This window comes from Xenopus laevis, chromosome 8S (assembly GCF_017654675.1).
Source record: "Xenopus laevis strain J_2021 chromosome 8S, Xenopus_laevis_v10.1, whole genome shotgun sequence".
NCBI lineage: Eukaryota > Metazoa > Chordata > Amphibia > Anura > Pipidae > Xenopus > Xenopus laevis.
Genome location: NC_054386.1, coordinates 97776830 through 97783038, shown reverse-complemented (window position 1 = coordinate 97783038; position 6209 = coordinate 97776830). Strand labels below are relative to the sequence as shown.

Below are 6209 nucleotides of genomic sequence, written 5' to 3'. Positions count from 1 at the left end.
TCATATAAAGCATCTGGCTGGAAATGGGAGGGAACCAAATTAACACACTTCTTAACCCATTGCACTAAGTGAGGCACACACTAGATTAACTCACATGGTTTAAAATACAAAGGTTATTGTCATAGGAAACATAGGCTTGAAATGAAAAATCATTATTAGTAAAGAAATTACAGAAGAAATATTTTTTTAACCCACTAAATGGTAATAAAAAATGTTAATAATGAAAAAAACTAAACTTTTTTTTTCTTTGCATACATTTAAGGATGTATATTTTATTTTCCATATTAAAACAAAACATTCAAATTTCTGGACCAATGAATAAACAGATTTGTATTGCAAAACACAGCAGGGTTTGAGCATTTTTTGCCTTGGCCGTTAATTAAAATAAAAGACAAACGGTAACTCAGTTTTGCAGCCAAATAACGACAAATGAATGGAAATAAATTGCACATTTACAGTGAAATATTTATATTGTTTAGCCTAGATATAAAGGGTTGTTTATGACTGCAAGGACACACAAATCTCCCTGCGAAAAGTTGAAAAAAATCCTGTTCAGTAAGGGCAGAGATACACTCAGATTCGGGAGATTTAGTCGACCGGCAATAAATCGGCTCTTCTCCCGAACTGCCTCTCTTGAGGCAACTTCGGGTGACTTCGGCAAACGAAGCACACCGATTGCCTCCCGCCAGCTAGAATGTAAATTGCCGGCGGGAGGCAGTTTTGGGAGATTAGTCACCCCGAAGAAGAGGAGATTTGTCACTGGGTGACTAATCTCCCCGAATCTGAGCGTGTGTCTCTGCCCTAAAGGTACTTGTGCCAACATGTGCTTCTTGCACTTCTGTATAGTTATCTACTGTATATGCTTTATTTCTCCTGTTTTCCGGCAGTACTTGTAACGGTTTGTTTGGGTTGTAAACCTTTCTATTGAACACAGCTGCGGATTATGTTGGCGCTTTATAAAAATAATTGCTAATAATGAAATTGTTCCCCAGTAAAGGTGGCTATACACGGGCCGATAAAAGCTGCCGACAGATCGTGTCGGCAGCTTACTGGCCCGTGTATGGGGCCCCCCGACGGGCTTCACCGATCGAGATCTGGCCGAAAGTCGGCCAGATCTCGATCGGATGGGACAAAAAATCCCGTCGGATCGCGGCCGCATCTATCCGTTGATGCGGTCCCGCGATCCGACCGCCCATTAGGCATCGTTAGTATCCGATCGTTGGGCCCTAGGGTCCACGATCGGATCAGCCCGATATTGCCCACCTCAAGGTGGGCATATCGGAGGGAGATCCGCATCGTTTGGCGACAGACAGATTTCAACAACCTGCATTTAGAAAATCCTAAAATTCTATCTAGATGACAAAGAATCCAACAGTTTGGTAATGGGAGCATTGTGCCCCCTTGTGGAGCAAACACAGTATGTGACTTTTTTTGGTTTGTACAGATATGAGACCTGTTATCCAGAATTCGTAGGACCAGGAGTTTTCCTAATAAGGGATCTTTCCGTAATTTGGATCTCCATACTGTAAGCCTACCAAAAAAATCTTTTAGACATGAATTAAACGCAATAAAATTGTCTTGCCTCCAGTAGGGATGAATTATATCTTAGTTGGGATCAAGTACAAGTTACTGTTTTCTTATTACAGAGAAAAGGGAAATCTTTTTTAAAAATTTGAATTATTTGATTAAAATGGGATCTATAGGAGACGGCCTTATCTTAATTCGGAGCTTTTGTATAACCGGTTTCTGGATATTGGATCGAGGGTAGCTACCTTCAGTGGAGTTGCAGACCAGGAAGAGGGTAGGCCAGATGACAGGGAAAAGCAACATTGGTTCTAGTATGAATTGGTTATGCATTTAATGGGTATGTTAACTTAATTGTGTGTATTTATTCATTAATGAAATGTGTTATATAAATTACATTTTTTTTTCAATTAATTAATAAATATTGTTTTATATTAATTTGGTGAAATGAATTTGGAAGCTCTAAATTCATTACTGATATTTAAATGAAAGAAGATTTAATTCACCGCGTCGAGATACTTTTAAATCCAAATAATTTTTTATTCTATATCTATCTCACGCACCGCTGGCAAAATTACCAGCAATGGCGAATCTATCATATGCACAGCCGTTTATAAAATTTATTATAACATTTTTTAATCTCACCAGACGCATTCATGTTTTAGTGCCCATGTTTGTGTGGTGTGTGGGGTCTGGGGAGCGGCTGGTGGTGGTGGGAGAATGTGTTTGCATCACAAGTTACACAGAAGCATTGGGCTTTGTACTCGGCTATAAAAAATCAGAAGCTTTCTGAAGTTTGGAGAAGGAGCCGAACTATGTGACTTCCCTGTTGTGTTTTCTTAGTTTAAGATTCTAAGGCAGTGATCCCCAACCAGTACCTTGCGAGTAACATGTTAACTCGCCAACCCCTTGGATGTTGCTCCCTGTGGCCTCAAAGCAGGAGCTTATTTTTGAATTCCAGGCTTGGAGACAAGTTTTGGTTGTATAAAAACCAGGTGTACTGCCAAACAGAGTCTCAATGTAGGTTGACAACCCACATAGGGGCTACCAAATGGCCAATCAAAGCCCTTATTTGGCACCCCAAGAACATTTTTCATGCTGCTGTTGCTCCCCAACTACTTTTACTTCTGAATGTTGCTCACGGATTCGAAGGATGAGGATCCCTGTTCTAAGGGTTCCATATGGGCAAGAGGTAAAGCCAAGCTAAAGAGACATTGCATAATACAATGGCAAAATGTTCATTGGTGGAAACTACAATCAATTTTAACTGTGGGAGCCTGGCCTTAAGAACTAAAGAACAAATAGTCTATGGGATTGGTGCGTCAGAACTTTGGCATTGTTTTCATCATGGACAGGTTACAAATTGTTAGGGAAAAGGAGATCCAAAGAAATCAACGTTACTTTCAAAAAATATATATATATATATACAGGTATAGGATCCGTTATCCAGAAAGTTCCGAATTACGGAAAGGCTGTCTCCCATAGACTCCATTATAATCAAATAATACAAATTTTTAAAAAGGATTTCCTTTTTCTCTGTAATAATAAAACAGTACTTTATACTTGATCCCAATTGATCCTTATTAGAAGTAAAACCAGCATATTGGGTTTGTTTAATGTTTACATGATTTTCTAGTAGACTTAAGGTATGAAGTTCTAAATTATGGAAAGACCCGTTATCTGGAAAGCCCCAGGTCCCGAGCATTCTGGATAATAGATCCCAGACCTGTATATACAGGGAGTCCTCGAGTTACATACACCCGACTTACATACAACTCACACTTACAGACGGAGGCGATTACAGTAACATACTATGGTTTGCTTGACTTTTATTAGCATTTAGCTTTAATAAACCACCTGCAACAATCCCCTCTCCTGTGTGTTGTCTACTGCGGAGCACAGAAAGGTAAAAATAAATACTATGTTAAGTTGCATTTAATAAGTAAATGTATATGTTTCAACTTACCTACAAATTCGACTTAATATCAAATCTATCTCGTATGTAACCCGGGGACTGCCTGCATACAGTTATGTTCTAAAACGATTTAGGAGATGTAGTATTTGTCTGTGATGAGCGAATCTGTCCCATTTCGCCAAAATATTATCGAAAATTATAAATTTGTGAAAAATTCTCAAAACGCATTGAAGTTAATAGGCAACAAAATGTTTTTTTAAGTGCTAAGATTTTTACACATGCAACTTTTTTTTCCCTCCTCCAATGGGCATTGTTTTCTTTTGGTGACTTTTTTGCCTCGCCAAATTTTTGTCCAAAAGTCAATGGGCATTTTTTTTTTATCAAGTTTTTCCTCACTCCAAGTGCATTAAAAGGGATTTACGATTTTTACACATGCAACTTTTTTTCCCTCCTCCAATGGGCATTGTTTTCTTTTGGTGACTTTTTTGCCTCGCCAAATTTTTGTCCAAAAGTCAATGGGCATTTTTTTTTATCAAGTTTTTCCTCACTCCAAGTGCATTAAAAGGGATTTACGATTTTAAACGGATACTGTCATAGTTACATAGTGCATAGTTACATAGTAAATGAAATCCATTTGTCAATAGAACAAACAGATTTTTTGATATTTAATTTAGAAATTTGGCAGCCAAGTATGGGTATATGATCTGTTATCCAGAAACCCATTGTCCAGAAAGAAAGAAAAATAGAGTAGACTTTTCCCACTCAATTATAGACCTGAAGTTCAGGCGGGGGTGTTTATTTACCTTAGCGCTGAGTCTAAATCAGAGGTGGTGTTGACTTAATAAAAAGAAAAGAAACCATTTTTCAACCTGGGGTTCTATCTTAAGACCAGTCATATTGGGGGCATTTCTAATTAAACAGGCCAAGACGCTATTATCTACCTGTACCCAGAGTCAGAGACCATGTGCTCTAGTGTAAATATGCATGCTCTGCTCACCAGAATCATTACTGCGCTCAAATAAGAAGAATTTGTTGCATAGTAAGTTGATGCCCTCCATCTTTTTTTAAAGGATGAATAAACCTTTAAAATAAGTGAATGTAAAATTGATGAGAGTGCTTTTCTAAGAACTTTTGCAATGTACATTCATTATTTATTTTGTTTTCATTCCAAGATATTAAGGGATACATGTACTGTTAATATGAATGAATTTTGTTACAACACATCCACCTGCTGGTCAGTTTATGACTAGTCTGACCACCAAGTAGTCAAAGAAGTTGTAAGGAGAGAGAAATAAGGTTGCTCTGATGTTCTTCTGCTTAGAAAATATTTGAGGGAGGTTTCTATTTTGCTTCCTAAAAGTTCAGTGTTAATTCCCTAAAGTCTGATAGTATTCCTGCTGAGTCTATTTTCTTAAATTGATGTTTTTTGCTTTAGGGATCACATCATGTTGAAGTAAAGCTTGGTAAGATGTGAGGCCATTGTCTGGATGTGATACTGAGGTTCCATCTTGGGAGCCTGCATGTACATTTTTTTATGAATACAAATATATTTATATTTTTTCTGTCTAAAAACTTTTTGTCTGCCTTACTGATGTACACCATTATACCGTAAATGAAAGCCAATTCAAATAGTAACAATTTAAAAACTCACCCCAAAAATGTAGGTAAAACCTACAAATGATCACACATCCTAATCCTACTATTTTTCTATATCCCACACACAATATACAGTTAAATCTTTTTAAAAACATAAAACCATGAAATAATAATGGCAATTCAACTTAATATATGAGAAACTTCTGGCCAAAAACATGCTGCGATGGCCGGGAATCGAACCCGGGTCAACTGCTTGGAAGGCAGCTATGCTTACCACTATACCACCATCGCTCACAGAAGGTTGGGTTTTTTTCCCTGCAAATCACTCTATTCGGCTTTACGACTCAGCAGTTACATTACAGAACACATCAATATTCCTGTGTGTGAAATTCCCATGGTACTCTGCTGAAGGCATGAAGGTCAGTACTGTAGCAGAGACTGCACATCTGGCATATATGTGGGAAAGCTAATCCGCTCAGGATTCAAATGCATTCCTTTGCTGGAGAATGACTTACTCACTGTGCAGTACTGCATGCTCGGCTTCTTCCCTAATCACATGAATAGGATTATTTTCTACCTATATGACAGTTGTTTCTTTTTTTTTTCTAAGCAGAAAAAACAGCCTCTTTCTCTCTCCTGACAACTTCCTTGACTACTTGGTGGTCAGATTGGACAGAAACTGACCAGCAGGTGGCGCTGTTGGAACAAAATTAATTTATATACATCTACATTCATTTACATATATCCCTTAATATCTTGGAATGAAAAATAAATAAATAATGATGGTACATTGCAAAAGTTCTTAGAATAGCACTCTCATCGATTTTACATTCACTTTTCAAATCAATGCACATTCCCTGGTCCCCCCCCCCCTCATAAGTAATTCAGTATATATGCAAGTGCATGTGTTTACAAAAACAGGGGTTTTTAGTTACAAAGTTATGATCATAAAGTTGATAAGCCACCATAACACATCAAGGTAAACCCCGCACAGTGGTCCCTAAATTGTTTAACTCTGGTCATAGTATAAAAGGTCTTGTACCTCTCTGCATTACTTGGAGTAAATGTCTCCTGAACCCTGGTTTCAGTCTGAGGGCTAGATCCTCCCTGCCACTAGCTTTTGCGGCTTTTAAGAGAGAGAGAATGCCAAAACCAACGGCCATTTTTTAAAAAA

The 6209-nt window shown here is 37.8% G+C and overlaps 1 non-coding gene across 1 annotated transcript; it reads right to left on the bottom strand.

Moving 5' to 3' along the window:
* Positions 1–5254: 5254 nt before the first annotated feature.
* Positions 5255–5326, bottom strand: trnag-ucc. Its single transcript has one exon. It is a non-coding gene; the product is annotated as a tRNA-Gly (tRNA).
* Between the last annotated feature and the right edge of the window lie 883 nt (positions 5327–6209).